This window comes from Lissotriton vulgaris, chromosome 6, assembly GCF_964263255.1.
Source record: "Lissotriton vulgaris chromosome 6, aLisVul1.2, whole genome shotgun sequence".
NCBI lineage: Eukaryota > Metazoa > Chordata > Amphibia > Caudata > Salamandridae > Lissotriton > Lissotriton vulgaris.
In genome coordinates, this window is record NC_141694.1 from 1,248,784,569 (window position 1) to 1,248,802,009 (window position 17,441).

Here is a 17,441-nt window from a genome sequence, read left to right on the forward strand (position 1 = left end):
GGTGACCCCAGGTTATCCTAGCTTACCCTGACTAGAGTGGCGGGTTCTGCCTGGCTTAGGTGCATCCCTAGCTAACCAGAAGCCCCATTTCTAACACATACACACATACACACTTGAGGAGGAAATAAGGGTTTCAAGGCATTACCAACTACACAGATGTACCAGAGGGAGATATCCTTAACCCATGCCAATATCATCAACAGCTGCCACCCATAGTCATGTCATGACCTGAGTTTGGGACAGTAGTTAGCCATAAAGAAAAGAGTACCAATTTGGGAGAACTCAAATCTCCAACAAAGTCATGAATTGTGCTGGTGAGCAACCCACTTTGTTAAGGTCATATAGACAATCTGAACGAGAAATGAGTCTCCTAGAATTAGGAAACAGACTGAGCATTTCACAAAATAAAGAAATCAGGAGAAGGTGTGCACCACAGTGTTTCAACCCTATCGAAAAATAACAGTAGTTCGAATAAGCAGTGAAAACCCTGAATGTGATTGTGCTGTAGAAGTGACACCTCAGTGAGTACATCTTGGAGAAGGGGGTAAAGAGCTACGTCGATTTACTTATTGGGATAAATAAGGTGGTGAAAAGTATTACAAATGCCTAATACCATGCATTGTTACTTCAACTTCTATTTTTTGCACTCACAGGTACCTCCAACCACAAGCTGACAGTAACCCCAAGCTCTAAAAGCAAACCTGTGTCAAATGTTCTCAGGTCTTAACCGGCAGCAGTGAAAAAAGCACCCTAATAAATACTGTTTAAATCTGTCCTTTCCTGCAGAAAGAAAGTTAGACTACACTCTTAGTATGAAAGAACAAAGGGACATATTTATGACCGAGATTCATTGCTCTTGCACCATGCAACGTGGTGCAAGAGTGACGCAAACCTTAAGTCAGATTTTCGAAGCCAGGGCAAAGTCAATTTGCATGGCTTTGAGTGGCCCCAAAAATCAGTAGTAATGCAACGGGCACAAATCACTGCGTAGCTTCAGTCTGCCCTGGGTAAGTGTTAGATGTGCATTGTGTGCGTGTTCCCACGCAACTCCCATGGTTTTTGACACATTCCCAGATTCACAAGTCTTTGTAAACCTGTGATGCGTCAAAAAGATACGCCTCTCCAGGTGAGGTATAACGAGGAGGAATATCTTTGTTTATCCTCATTACTTCCTCTTTTTATGTGTGCTGCATTCTTCAAATATGGTGCGATCCAGCCCTTTCCTGTGGCGCAGGGCAGTACAGCAAGGTGACTTGCTGTGCTACACTGCACCACAAAATTCATAAATATGCCCCAAAGAGACTAAGTTACATGTAATTTCCAGATATTTTAAAGGGCACAAGCTACTATTGTTTACCATGAAAAAGCCTATATGTGTTTTGCCATTCAGGAGCACCATAATGTCAAATGTTGGAATCCCCATTAAAAATTTGATAAATGGGCAATTACACTCATAACACCCAGCACCCATGGCATAATTGTTCAGCTATATGCATGCCATCCCTAAAAAACTCGCTGGAACCTTGCAAGGATTGTTGGCACTTCCTACAAAAATATATTTGCCTGTGGCAGTTTTCCAAATATTCGTTAAAACAGGCTATTTTAAGGCATTTTGCAATAATTTGATGCTGCAACTATGTCACTCCCCAAAGGTGCTTTTCTCTCTTACCTCATCTTATGGAAGCAGCGGCGTTGGCTTTAATATCAGTCAGTGCTTAACTTGTAGAAGAATAAGAGGCGGGCTCAAAGTTTATCTCTGAAGCCTGTGGGAGGAGATCTTGAATGTTAGTGTGCCTCCTTAAACTGCCTGCCCCACTCTTGCATCTTCCTGCTTTCTCCCACATGTCACTCTTTTTTGGTCTTCCTCTCTCTTTCCCCTTGTGTGCTTTGCCCTCTCTTGCTTAGGGTCAAGTTCTGAAGAGGAAAAATAAATACAGGATCCCAAAAAATGAGGACCCCACCTGCAACCACTGTCTCAAATTAAGCACTGCTGGCAGCATGGTGTTAGCTTGAAAGTAGTGTCTGTGCCTAACGTTTTAATGACAGTGGGGACCTGATCTGCTACTCGTGTCTCTTCTCCAGGTTGAGGTTTTGAATGACCCCATTAAAGGAGCTACGTTTGTGAATCATGTCACACCCCTCGTTGCCCACCATCACGTAATTGTTGTCCAGACGCCAACCACTAAGACCAGATGTAGACGTAGGGGAGATTCACAAACATTTTGCGCTGGGTTAGTATCACAAAAGTGACGCAACCCAGCGCAAATTTGTTTTTGCAATTTACATCCCTGCTCAAAACTTGTTTTGTGCTGGAAAGCACCCTCAAAGTAGCGGTAAGCAGCACGAGTCACTGCTTTGCATTACTTAGCACAGAGGCGGCGTTACATGGGTGGAACATGGGCGTTCCCATGCAACCACCCAGACTTTTTGGGGCAAAACCATATTTACATAGATTTGTAGACACAGTTTTGCGCCAAAAGAAACACCACTTCAAAGGAGGCGCTAACAGGAGAAATGCTTTCATTTCTCTGTGCTTTTTCCGACTTTACTTGTGTGCCGCACTGTGCAGCATGCACACAAAGAGGGAAAAGCTGTCCGTTGTGTCTAGTCATAGTATTTTCTACAAGAAGGGTACCCTTTCTGTACAAAACCTATGCTAGACTCATGCACACACCCTACCGCTATGGAGCTAAAGTGTAGGCATGGTGCACGGCCGCTGAAATCAGTGCCGGTGCAATGGAAAGGAGAGGAGAGTGCCATATCTCTGAAGATATGTCTCTCTCCTGCCCCATCCCTGTTGCACAACGCAGCTCAGCCTCGCGGGGGCTGTGCTGCGTTGCATGACTTTTTTGTAAATCTACCCCATAGTATACCAAAGTGCCACCATTTACAGTATTCTACTTAAATAATAGAGCCGTCTGAGAGTTTTATTCACATTCTGTGTTTTATGAAATTTGACGTTTTTCTTGTACATTACTTCCCCAGTAGGGCAAGAGCCTGTTTTGTCCCTACGGTGAAAAGGGACCAGTCCTGTCCCCCATGTCATTAGCCCTAAGGCTGCCATTGTCCGCTCAGCATTATGTGAAAGAGGGCCAAGCCACCTGCAGAAATAAATCAGCCTGCATCTTGACATCTAGCATTTGTTATCATTTAGCAGTCACTTATTTTTAGCTCTTTTGCTGACATAGAAATATAGCAGCAGTTCAGGACTGAAATATATATTGAAATCTCGAGTGACCTGTTTTTATGCTTTGCTGAAGTGAGATTGTATTTCTCAACGAAGAGAGCAATGCTATTGAGGCTAAAAAGTAGAAACTTTAAAGTTATACACCAAATTAATTTTAGGAAGACTGGGGAAAATCTCTTTTGCTACCTTTCTTTAATTTTCTTAATAATCATAGGCTGCCTGTTTCATACATTTAGCAGATTCATGGCATAATTGTCATTCCACTGAGTGCTCGCCCACTCCAAGTGGTAAGGCCAATGCTGAGGTCAGGTCACAGACTTGGGTGTCATTATGGGCAGATGAGTGGTCTGTGTCCAAGCTCCTCTTGTCTCTACTTCTGTTTCAGTTTTACAGACTAACTAGAGAGGGAACAATAGCTGTGGGATTCCCTCAGAAAATAGAGAGGGTACTGATGGGCAGAACAGGTAGGGTCTGGTGGATGGATGAGCGTATTGGAAGTCTGCCTGGGACATTGTTCTGGGATGAGATACATGAAGAAGAAGAAGGAGTAAGTCTCAAGGCAGGATGATTCTGAAGCCCTCTCCGGTATGCTTCCTGCTTCCTCCGACTAGCTTGTGTGCCTCGGGCCTTGGAGCAAGCAAGGAAATTGCCCCTTTGGCTGCTGGTGTGGTAGTAAAATGCAACAACTGTAAAGGTTCATTGAGCCCCTCAGGGCTATTGGTTCCAGTGGCACTGAACCTGCTGCACAAATGGTAGCTACACCTCTGGTGGTGTCCCTTCTCGGAACTCTGCTTTCAGGCCTGAGACAAGATTCAGTGGGTAGGTCAAGAGCCGTAGGATATGAATTATAAACACAACAGTGATAAAGCATACTTCAGCCTGGGTGTAGAGCTGTAGATGGACAGACAGGTTCACCACTTCAAGGGCATGGATCCTGTGTTTGGTTCTGCGCACCAGGCAGTCCTTCCTTTTATTAGATGTGGGTGACCCAAAGTCTGGTAGTAGGTCAACTTCTGCTCAGTTCTGGTAGTTTCCTGTTGTACGGGTGAGGAAGGGTTAGCAAAGATATACATGCCATGCACTAACAAGCCGACAACGCCCTCTGTTCATAGACACTAGAGTCTCCTAGTCTAGCACAATGTATTGCCGGCATTCCTGGGGCTTTTAAGATGCACTAGGACTTTTTGGCTGTAATCTGATCTAAACATAGTTTTAGAATGATTTTATAATAACAGAATTTTATACACTTGAAATGTATGGGAGATAGAGTACGGATGTAAAATGAGCACTTGCATAATGATATTTCTTGCTGTTCGAGTATATGAATCTCACTTATTTTATGTAGGGGGGGATTGTGATGATTTTAATTAATCAAGCAATAAACATTAAACTTGAAACTTGAATTACTAGGCCTTTAGGTGTGAGAGGATGGAAGTAGTACTGCCTTTCGCAACAGAAGCGTGACCTTTCAGCAGTGGTCTGCCTGAGTGTGTCTTCCTGTCACTCCCACTAGTTTTGATGGAGAGTGTGGGAAAGTATTGACAGAAGTCTTTTTTACAAGTGCAGAGGAAAGAGTTCTGTCAGTTCCCGCCTTTTGACTCTCCTTAGAGGTGGTACTCCCCAGAAGGCATGTGGCTTCCAGCTTGAAGGTCTTCACTCCTGATTTTCCTCTTGTTTTGTATGCTTAACTTGTAGACACAGTTCATTACTGAACGCTGTGGCAGTAGGACAAAGAGTGTCTCCTTTCTGTAGAAGAGGGTTATACTATCTGAGCAGAGGGCCTGATGTACAACTGTTTTTTGCAGTCGAAAAGGGGATTTCAGCCCCTTTGCGATCGCAAAATAGGTCAGCCCAATTTACCTACCCTTTTTGGGAGTCGCTAATCAATTAGGGTTAGAGACTGGCTATTAGAAAGGGACATGCAAAGGGCATCTCTTCCTAATAGCAACTCCAAAACCTATGTATGAATGTTTGGCGACCACATTTGCAGTCGCAAAACGCTCGCAGTTTAGCACCGTTCTCAGAAGGGTGGTAATGCACTCCCAAAAGGGAAGGAACCCCTTCCCGTTTGGGAAAGCATGAGCAAATATTTTTTAAGGGCAGGCAGTGGTCTCAGGGACCACTTGCTGCCCTTAGAAAATGGAACATAAAAGTTAAATTTGTATTTTTTAATTGCATCCTGTTTTCCTTTGAGGAAAACGGGCTGCATTTAAAGAAAACTGCTTTATTGACAAAGGAGTCCCAGACATGGTGGTCTGCTGACCCCAGCAGGCCACCATCCCTGGGAGTGTCAGCCATTCCCAATGTGGTCGCAAATTGCAACAGCCTCATTAATATTCATGAGGCATGAAATTTGCGACCCCATCGCAAAAAGTGTCTGAGACACTGTTATACATTGCATTTAGCGAGTCACAAATTGCGAGTCGCAGTTTGACACAATTTGCTTCGTGAATCTAAGCCCTCAACATCTTCAATCATTTCCATAACAGTCACAGTGGAATTGCCATTGACTTACAATTGCCTAGAATCAATATACTCACTATTAACTCAAAGATGGACTTTTCACCATTTGTCAGAGGTTTTGCTCTGGGCCTAATTATTCCTGCAAAGCTCCATGCTGCACCCACAGACTATATTTTAATCAGGGAACGGGGGAGCTAGAAGGAGCTATGATCCATTCAGCTTCCTATCAGTAATTCAAAATCAAAGGGGAATGGATCACTTGTACCTGCAACCAGTGTCCACTGTGTCCTATCCATTAGTACTCAAGTTGGTACTTAGAAAACCCTCATTCACGTATCAGGCCATGTGGCGGTTTATCTTGATTCTCGGCCTTTGTTAGGTACGTGACAGCATCATCATTGGGTCTCTTTTGTATGCTTCCTCCACCTGGAGGGAACCACTTGTTTTCACAGTAGTGATCAGAGATCGATGGTAAGTGAAAGGGGCTCATGTGAGGAGCGAGGTTTAAAAAGTGATTCTCATCCCACCTAAAAATAACATTATTATTCCATCTAATGTATGGGAAAACTGTTTAAAAAGTGAAGTTTGTGCAGGGAAAGACTAGTTATGAGTCCACTGCACTGTGATTGTCCAAATCGATGGTCGACATGTTTCAGCCCTTTAGATGCCCCTGATGGGTTGTCGGGCTTTCTTCATGACCTAAAAAAACGAATTGTGAATTGGCTTTTGTCCAATTCAAAATTGTATCAGGGTTAATACTCTGAGGTAAAGGTCGATAGTACCTAAAAAAGGTCAGTAGTACCTAAAGGAAAGAAAGAGACAAACAAAAATAATGCGTGTACAGAAATAGTTGCTAAATAATAGTGAGATAATTCTTTATTGAACTTGAACAGGTAGTGTAAAAGATAAGCGAACTATAGATGAATGGCAATTATTTACTTTCATAAGAACACAGGAAAAAATGGCAATTCTTTACATGCTGCTTGGTTTGTTCACAGTGATAGCGATTTTTAAACCCAAAGGTGTCGGTTAGTGGTTCATACGAAGATAAATGTGTGTGTTTATTATCATTATCCTCAATATGTACGTTGAATTCATTCTACTAGGGCAGCGTATGTGTTCTAAGAAATGTGCGGCCAAATTTCATTAAATATGCAGGTGGTAGCGACTGAAGTGGCGAGTCAACGTTTGTTAACTTGTATTTAGAATAATAACTATGGCAGATGGTGATCGTGGAATGTGTCGTGCCAGATACCCTTCGCTAATGTTTAAAAAGGCGGCTTCATAAGTACTGGACGCCGCGCTCTGAGCAAGTTTGGTGCATAGCGCCGTGGTACAGTGATCCTTGCTAGGGCATGTGGTGTTAGCGGAATGTGTTCTGCCGGAAACCCTTCGCTAGTCTTTCAAAAAAGTGGGCTTCGTTAATGTTGGAAGACAGTGCTCTGATTGAGTTTGGTGCATGGCGCCGTGGTACAGTGATCCTTACTGATGTCGGAGGTAGTGGAATGTGTTGGGCCGGATGCCCTTCGCTTATGTGAACAAGCATTTGCAATGCAATAGGTCTCGCATGTAAGTGAGTTTAAGCTATTGGTATTGTAAAGGACAATGCCTTTCCTTTATGTTTTAAAAACAAAAACAAAAATAAAAGGCATTGCTATTTGCAATGTCAATAGCTGAAACTTGCGTAAGTGCGAGACCTACTGCATTGCAAATGCTTGTTATGTTTATGCAAAGAGCCCGATGTGGGAAAGGCTGGCTTGATCCGGTCGAGTTCCTCAGCTGAGAGGAGTGGGCACCCACATGAGGAGGGGGGGGGGCGAGCTTCCCAGCTCTGCAGAGAGACCTGAAGCCCCTTCTCAGAGACACGAAGATACCAAAGAGTTGTAGCGAGAGAGACCGAGGTAAAGGGCAAGGGTAATCTGTATTTCCCCCCAAAAATAGAAACACAAATTTTACCACCCTCTAAAAGATGTCGGGGCATATTATCAAGGGGGTTTATCTCCGCTTTTTTGGCTTTAAAAGCCAAGAAAGCGGAGATAAAATTATCTCCCTATTACCTAGCTGCCGCTAACACCAGTTAGCGACAGCTAGTAGGAGATAGCGACCATCTTGGGCCCCACTTTGCATGTCAGTGATATTTATCACTAATGAGATGCAAAGTGGGCGTGCCAAGATGTTAGAGACTGAAAACAGTCGCTAACATCGCTATCTCCTATTACCAACTTTTGGAGATATTCGCGCTAAGCGGGAATATCTCCAAAAGCTAACACCTGCCCTGAGCAGTTCTTAGCCATGTTATCCAATGGGAGGTGGATAACATGGCCAAGAGCATTAGCTCGCTAATGCATGAATATCGCTGACTTTTCAGCGATATTCATGCTTTGCGGCGATTTTTACCGCATTTGCGTTAAACCTTGGTAATACCAAGGTTTATTTGCGGTAAAAATCGCCGCAGCGCTGCGGGAAATTTTTGTCTCTAACCAAGCAATAGCGATAATTGTCGCTATTGCTTGGTAATATGCCCCACAATTCGAAGTTCGGGTCAGACTGAAATCCATGACTTCTGGCATAGCATGTTTTTACTCAGAGTTTTCCGTGCCTGCTTTGTGTTAGAGATATAGCTCAGAGGGCTGGCCACCTGCTGCAGTGATCTGCGTACAACCTGCAAATCTTACGTCTACCGCTCACAAGTGTCACCCTTCTAAAGTCCCTGAAATGATTACCCTCAGGCTACCACGCCTATTGTTAACATTGCCAAGAAGCAGCTAATTTTGTAGTATGATCTGTGTAAATGGACAGTCCCAAGATCACACATTTAGTGCATCACAGCTGGACAATGTGGAGGAGTGGCAGCATTTTTTATGGAAGGAATGGCCTGCATTAGTGCAGGTGCTCGACAGGCGCATTAAACGGCAATAGGTATCTCCTTCTACAAATTGCCACACCCATGGGCTATCCCGTCTCCGTGAAGTTTTGAGTGTATACCCGAACAGCCCGATTATATTTGACCTTCTGAATTCTGAAACAACATCGCGCCAGGGCGCTTGGAAGTGCATGAGTTTATTACATCCATATCCAGTTTCATGCATCATCTGTGCAATTTACATTAACCTTAACGCTCTGCATTAAGCACCTGGGGCCTTATTTATGAAGGCCTTGCGCCACCGGTGCGTCACTTTTTCCCATGTTAAAAGTGACCCACCGGCGGCGCAAGGCCTTCATAAATAAGGCCCCTGGTGATCGGTGATCGCCATTCACAGCTGAACTACTGATTGAATGAGCATGTGCTTTCATTCCATGACGACTGGATTTGGGTGGCTGCGACTTTTTTTAACATCATTGGGGTTCTCGGGGTCTAATATATTGGCTTACATTTAAATTGCATTTGTACAGCGCTTACTGCGCCTTTCGAGGCGTTGAAGTTCAGGTATAATATCATAGAGCATTTTGAGTAAGTTCAACGAGTATTTGAATATACAGGCTCACTAGAAACCTCGGAAAGGCCACAGCACAAGCAGGGACAGAGCTCTGTGCACAGATGTCTAACACGACCATTGCTGTGTCAGCAGAGAGGCCAAGGAGGCTGCTTAAAACGAAGGGGCGTTTTGAGAGAAGCGGTTTCATCAACATCACCAACCTGGCAGTGTGGCCTTCATCAACTCAAGACTTGATACCGGTAGCTTGGTAAATGCAGACTAAGAAATTACTGAAAGTGTACAACAATACAAAATGGAGAACAAAGACCCGTTTACTCTATGGCTGGGGCTCTGTGCGAGCAGCAGGATACCTAGAGCCGCCTGGAAGTGACAACTAGGAAGGGGAGTTAACACTGGGTGAATGTCCAACCCCTAAGCACATGTCATCTAACAATGGAAGAACGTCAGAGAAGGGATGAGTAGCGGGAGCAATAGAAACAAGCGCAGTACCGGACTCTCTATATTGAACTGGAAAAGCAAACTGCAGGGACGATAGTTAACACACATGTTAAGTGAACGTTTACAAAAACCAGTGCTCTTTTGTTTACAAATAATTCGAATTTTGCTGCAGTTTAATTTAAATGATGCTCCGATTGGCTTGAAACTAAAGTTTAACCAGCACCGCCTCTCCCCTACCTCCTCCACGGCCGAGGAAAGGGCAGTAATGACGGCAAAAACACAAATAAAACAAAAAAAACGGGGCGGGAACAGGATTCTGAATCCTGCCCCTCCAGGACTGCCTGCCCTGCCTCATGGTTGCCAAGGCAATATTTCAAGAAATATTGTCGTGCTACTGTAAGGCAGGTCATGGAGTCCTCGAGAAGTGGGATCCAGAGCAGACAAATCTGCTAAACAGGAGCTTTTTCCAATGGCAGGCCTCCGTTTCGAGAGGCCTGCCAATGGAAAAAAGGGGCGTGGCTTCATGCCATACTGAAATCCCCTGCTCACAATATCTCTTTGCCTGCAGCAGGGCCATGCCCTGCAATGCAGGCTTCGACCTAAAAAAGAGCGGCTTTGTTAAAGTTAGAAGGCGGCGGTTCGTGCAAGTTTAGTGCATGGCGCCGTGGTACAGTGATAGCAAATTGCGTACCTTAGGAAGTCCAGATTCGGGCTTCTCCGGGGCAGTTGATTGCGCAGTACCTGCTTTGGGGTCAAAATGAAGTTTAGATTTAGCTTTTGTTCTGGGGTACATCACGTGTCTTCAGGCGTGCCATCCAGCGGTGATTGTACCTCCTCTGCAGGTTGCACAACTTGTGCTGGCGCTGTGGTCAGGATCCCGGATGGCGCAGGATCCCGTGCACAGTCATTAAATCGCACCATACATCATGAACACTGAGAAGAGACTTATATGGGTCTTTGTTAGTGAAAAAGAGACTATATGGAGTTGGCAGTTTTGGGTTGGTGATAGTTTCATATATATGTAGATAAAAATTGAAATAGAAATAAAAATAGAAATGTTCAAAAAAGTTTTTGGGGGAATTCTAAAAGGTCAGTTGGCATTGTCCATCTCGTTGGGTTATAGTTTCATTGTCGAGATTGATTTTTAAAGGCCTCTGAGGCTAGAGTGCTGTTCTCTTATAAAGATTGTTAGACTATGGTGTGCCTGGGGTTGGAATTATTTTATGCTGAGCCAGGTAATACTGTCATTCAGGCCTAGTGTGTCTGACTTGTTCTCCGCATTGTGTGTTTTCCCAGTTAATGTCTCCATAACGACCCAGTTGAGATCATTGATGGAGTGTTCTTGTTCAATGTAATGTGCACTCCTTTTGGTCGTTTCGCGTTTGCATTTCACGTTACTTCTATGTCCGCAGGTCCTCTGCTTTATTTTGCGGCATGTCATCCCGATGTACCTGAGGTTGCAAGGACAAGTGATCATGAATAAGCATGGGCGAATTTTGCGAATCTGGCGTTCGCGAATTTAGCAAATTTGCAAACTCGCAATCCGCAAAATCCGCAAATTCACGCAAATTTGCTGATTTTTTTTTTGTGTGTTCGCAAGTGTTTCTGCCAGTTCGCGAGGATTTGGTACTAGCTCGCAATTGCGAACTTACTTGTCGGCACGCAACGGTCACGACTATGTTGTTTCTACGTCTGGTTCATCATCACAGCCTCCCAGCACCCTCTGTTTCACCACTGCCACCCTCTCTTTGACCCATGCCACCCTCTGTTACATCAATGCCACCCTCTGGTTCATCATCAATGTAGAAGATGGGGGGGGAAAGCAAGCACACCTGCCCTGCTTCAACTGACATGAATTAATTTGGGGTTAGTTTATTAACAACACCTGCCCTGCCCCAACTGACAATAATGAATTAGGGGCTAATTAATGTGTCACTGAATTTGAAGTTCCAGCCTGGCACCTGCTTGTCTGCTCCCTTAGCTGTAAATCAGGACCTTTGTGGCATACAGTTAAGGTCAGAGCAGGGTCACACAATAGTTGCAAGCAGGCAACCGCATTCTGGAGGGCCCCCTCAGGAAGCACAACAGGGAATCGTTACAAATCATGAGATTGACCTTTTGCACCTGCTCATTTGTTTTGCTTTTGCAAAAATCGTTTTTCGGTAATTTCGCGCTATTTGCGAGGCTCGGCGTCGTGCGAAACCGACCGCGGAAGCCGCCAATTCGTGCGAATGAGCTTTATAATTTTTTGCTGCGTGTTATTTCGCGAGTTTTTTTTGCAGTATTCGCGAGCCGCTTGCAGCGCGACACGCAAATTTACCCCAAGGTCGAGTACGGGCGCGGCCATTTTGTTTGCGTGACGTATTTCCGTTTCCGCCCACTATGTATAATCTCGCGAGGTAAGCGCATTGCGAGTACAAGTTCGCACGTGATCGCGAGGAAAATCGCGTGCGAACTTACTTTCGCGCTTGTGAACGGGCGGCCATCTTGTTTTTCATTCATTTCCTGTGTCTGGGCATGGTGTTTATCCTCTTGCTATCTTTGCTATCCTTTGCTTGTTTTCAGGTTTTTTTCGAACGATTTGGCTTCTTATCTATCCCTCTCTTTTCCTAGCTGTATATTTTTGTCTTTTCTGCTATTTTTGTTTACTTTTAAACTACTTTTTTAAACTCTTTTCTTTTCTTCTTCCCTATCCTATTCCTTCTTAATTTTCTACTTCCTACCTTACCTACCCAGACCATGGTGAAGCCAGGCGCCTTGAAGCTGCCCAGGCACTTGAGGGACGCAGCGGCGGCGGGGAGGAGGAGTCCTGGACCCCGTGCCAGGACAGCATGCGGGCGATTGAGGGGGGAGCAGGTGACGTGACGGGAGATCTTCAGCCCGGAGGAAGTGGGCACGCTGGTCTACTTCGTCCAGCGCCGCCTGCCCAGGACCATCGCGGGAGGCGGCAGGATCGCAGCCGGCGGCTACAACATCTGGGAGCGCCGGAAGCGGTGGCAGAAGGTGTGCTGGGCCATGTCCCAACTCTCCGGGGTCCAGCACACCTACAGCCAGGTCACCCATCGCTGGATGGACGTCCCGGACCGGGAGCGCGACCTGCTGGACTAGCTCGGCTTGGAGATCCCCGGGCTTGGTGAGTAGTAGTAGCTATTTCATCACTCACTACTATGTTTTCACCTGCTCTGTGTTGTTGTATTGCAAATATTTGTTTTTTACATGGAGCAAGCCAATAATGCTGCTGACGATTACATTGTAGTTAAATTATATTTCAAAATCTTCTGTGCATTTCAGGTGCACTGCTCTCCTTCTCAGTGGCGTTGCTACTATGCTTATTTGTTTTCTATTTTGTGGTCTCATTGGCCTGAGTAACTATTATGTATGAGTGTACTTTACAGAACTGCGTAATGCTAGACACTAGGGGGCAGATTACATTTACAAGCCCCTTGCGCCACGTTTACGTTGCCTTGCGTGACGCAACAGCGGCGTAAACGTGGCGCATCCCTGCGAGTCATTTACAGCGTGACGCATCTAGGGAGATGCGTCACGTTATAAAGCCATGGGCCTGCGCCACAATGGGTGCGTTCCTAGTACGCAGGGTGGGCGGTCCTGCGGCTGTGCGCCTCGCAAAAGTGCCTGCGTGAAATCTACAAGATTTAACGCAGGCACTTCTGCGACGCTGCTACGTCAATTCAATTCCTTATGCCTGCTTGAAGCAGGCGAAAGGACTGACACAGCATGTTAAGTATTGGGTAGCCCTGAGCATTACTGGAGTTGCATTGCGTTGACGACGTGACTCCAGCGATGCGCCGCTCTTACGTGACGAGATGTGTCCTACCCTTGCGCCAGGGCGCGCCGCATTGTAAATGAGCACATCTGCCGTGTCGCAAGGGTAGTTTTGCGTGACGCATTTGATCTGGCGCATCTCTGGAGATGCGCCAGAACGCGTAAGTAAGTATGCCCCTACGGGGCAGAATTGCAATTACCGTCGCATCCCTGCAAAGTAGCAGGGATGCGCCAGTAATTGTGCGGCCTGCTACCACCACCAAACATGGTGCGCCGTATTTGCAATGCGGCGCACCATGGGCCCAAAACATCACCGAAGCTTTACTGCTGGAGTTGCGTCGCAACAATGGCGCAGCTCCAGCAATGCTCTGGGGTACCCTATCTCCCCAATGCTGGGTCAAGCCGTACGTCGGCTTCAAGCAGGTGCAGGGTTTGTGTGACGCATCATTGTCCTAAAGGTGACTGATTGAAATTTTGTAGATTTCCCTCAGCCACTTTTAGGATGTGTTCCAGTGCAGGAATTCCCTCCCTTGCGCCGGAACGCCCCCTGATGGCGCAGGGCTTTATAACGGGATGCATCTCCCAAATGCGTCACGTTGTTATAATATTGTACGCCGCACCATGGCGCCTCTTTTGTTTAGCTGCTGCGTCACAAAAGTCACGCAAGAACGGAGCAAAAGAGCCGCAAGGGGCTTAAATCTGCCCCTTCCTTTGTACCACTGACAATAAGAAAAATAGTGGCGGTGGATTGATAGTTTGACTATTTAAATGACTGGTTATGTAGCAGGCAACTGTTAGTGTTGTCACTGATCTGACTGAAATCACAATGGAGTTTGTCTGTCACTTTGCGTCTTGCCTGCGGACTGCTGCCTGTCAGTCCTAGGTGAACCTTTCAGTACTTTGTTTAGTGAGTTACGTGACTTTCGAAGTCGCAGGTCCGCAAATCAATGAAAACTAACCCTAATCAATATAATTTCGCGGAAATATTTTGTTATTGTTGTTTTGAAATGTTTGATTTGGTTGACATTGACAAGCAACAATCATCCATGTTTTCTGTTCTTTCTTTCATGTTGTACGTCACCTCCCCCCAGGGGCAAGGGGACACAGGAGCAGCAGGCGGCGGATGCTGTTGAACAGGGCCAGGATCGGGCAGGCGAGGGCTCCTTTGCTGGCCCCAGTAAGTTTTCATTTTAGACTAGTACCTATTTTTCCTAGCGTTCCTCATTTGATTTTTTCAAAATCGTCTTTGATCTTCTTGTAGACTGTATCTAAATTCTTATCCTGCCTCTACTATGACTCCCTGTGGTATTACTAGATTATTCTTATTAGTCTGTCTGTGTAGCTAACTAAGATTGCACGGTTGGCGAAACTCCCATTCTAGTCAGCAATAGCTCTATCAACTTAGTGCAGTGCAGTCCTCTGGGATTGTCCATAATGTCTTTTGAAGTGTTCCATCTGCTTTGAAAATTCCCAACTATAAAATGTGAATGACCACCAAGAAAGAATAAGATACTACCTTTTCGTTTGGATAGGAGGACAATCCATACCACTACTGTTGCGGGGACAATTCTTCTGCAGAAACAGAACTATGGACAATAAATAGTGCATTGCTTATCAATTATAATAGGCGCTGTTAGAGTTTCCACATACCTCTGTGATAACAGACTTTGAACCCCCAATGTCCTTACTGACTGACTACATAGTGTGGCACAGTCATTTACCTCCCGAATTCATCGATGATTGATCCCCAATCATGATTATCCAACGTAGCTCAAGAGTACGGACTCGGAGTCAGAGTCAAGAAGTGTCAGAGGCACGGACTCATGCTTGCAAAAATTGCAAAACCTTTCGCTCAGTCACTCTAGTCTGGACCAAAAAACACAGAGTCTATTTAAGTTTAAAAGTTTTATTAAAAGTAAACACATTTATTAAAATGAAGTCATAATAAAAAATCTAAACGTTTAACTGAGAATGGAAAAGTGGTTAGTGCTGACGATTAATTGGAGACATTTCTTGTGGTCGGGCCGAGCTCTCACCTGGTTTCAACTTGATCTTGTTGTTAGAAGTCCATCTTCTGTCTGTGTGGAGAAAAATGGTGCGTGTTAAAAAGCCAGCCTTCATCAGTTGTGCCAAAAAGTGCAGCAAGACAACACCCTTCCCTGGAAAAAGGGACATTTTTTTTTTACTTTCGAGTAGACAGTCACAAATTACATTGTTTTCACATGTCTTCATTCCTAGACCAAATACTAGTGAGTGGTTTATTCTAACATTCTTAAATGTACTTTGTAGGTGGAACATCTGGTGGCGGGGCCAGCGTGGAGGTGGTGGTGCTCGACACGGAGGCGGAGGGCAATTCTTCAGGGGAGTAGGCGGCGGCTCCAGTGCCGGCTGTGAGAGTTGAGACGGTGGCGGGCAGAGGTAAGCTCTTACATATTCCTTACTTATTGAGATTGAAGACGTGCTGGGAAGGAAAGAATATGAGATGCATGGCTGGGTGAATGATGAAGCAATGATTGGTGGAAGGACAACAGCCTGGGTGGGTGACACAGAAACTGTATGTGTCCATAATATACCTGGATCATGCTACTATCTGACTCTTAGATAGCATATGTGTATCTAGAGCAGGGGTACTCATAGTATGGCCCGCGGGCCGGTGGCGGCCCGGCAAGCCTTCCTTGGCGGTGCGCAGACCTTGCAGACAATCACTGCTCCCCCGGCCCCCACAGAGCAGAGGCTTTGTTGTATTTCACCTGTTAGCGCCCCTGCATCTCCACTCTGACAATCACTGCTCCCCCGGCCCCCACAGAGCAGAGTGGAGATGCAGGGCCACAAAGAGGTGAAATAGAACAAAGCCTCTGCTCTGTGGGGCCGGGCAAGCAGTGATTGTCAGGGTGGAGATGCAGGGGCGCTACAACAAACAAAGCCTCAATAATATGTTAATGGTCTTTTAAAGACCTGTTAAGTACTTTGGTGTGGCTGTCTGTGTGTGCGCGTTGAGGAAGCTGTCTCAGCCCGGGCTGAAGGCTGACACAGACAGACACACACACAGTGAGATGACAGAGGGGGAGGGAGAGGGAGGGCAGGCGGGAGAGAGAGATGGAGAGGGAGGGCAGGAGGGAGAGTAGGAGGGAGAGAGATGTATGTAAATGCTGGGTCTGGTGGCTCAGTGGATGAAGGTATCTGCTACAGGGACCTGTGTGCAACCTCATGGTCACAAGTTTTCGTTTTGCTTTAGCCCCGCCCCCTCTGACTCCGCCCCCACCAGTGCGGCCCTCGGCCACAAACTACACTGTAAATTTAGCCCCTGAGAGAAAGTTTGTGAGTACCCATGATCTAGAGAGAGTAGACGGTCAGTGGATGAACTAAGCGTAACTTTGAAGAGCATGTAACACTGCACCCGCACGTCCGTTCCAGTGTAGGAAAGGCAAGGAAAAGAAGTTGTAATTTTGTCCAAATACTACCATCAATAGTAGCAGTAGTTTGTATTGCAAGCACAGCATAGATCCGGTCATTAAAGTGGCCACTCCCTACCTCTCTTAATAAGTTTAGTAGTACTCAGTCATTCATGTGTGGATGTATCACTGGTCACTCAATAAAAAGCAAAGCACCTAAAGTCATCCCATATGTAAGCAAAAACATCCCATGTGAAGTGATAGATAATCAGATTATTTATCTTCTTCATTTTTCCATTTCTAGTACTCATTTGCACTGTAGGGTGAAAGTTAAATTAATTAAGCAGTAGCCCTTGTAACAGAGTATTCTCAGTGCCACCCGTAATACAAAAGTAAGAGCTTCACCACCTGCATGTACTGGACCGGTACAGTAACGCAAGTCTAGGTCACTCATCATGGCGTGCGTCTCTTTTTCTCAGGTGCAAGTTCACTGCGCTGGCATTATGCCGGCTTGCAGAAGATAACGTACCAATTTTCCTAAACAAGAGCTAAGAAGAAGAATAAGACTGGTGTACTTTCATAGTCGACTCCAATGGAAGTCTATAGTGCTCGTAGAATTTGTTCCTTAAACTCCCACTAATGTTAGAGCAAGGATGAAGAAGTGGGAGGTTAGATGGATACTGGCCTCAATAGTTATGTAATGCGCTTGCAAGTTGCTAGCTGTACTGCAACACAAATTTC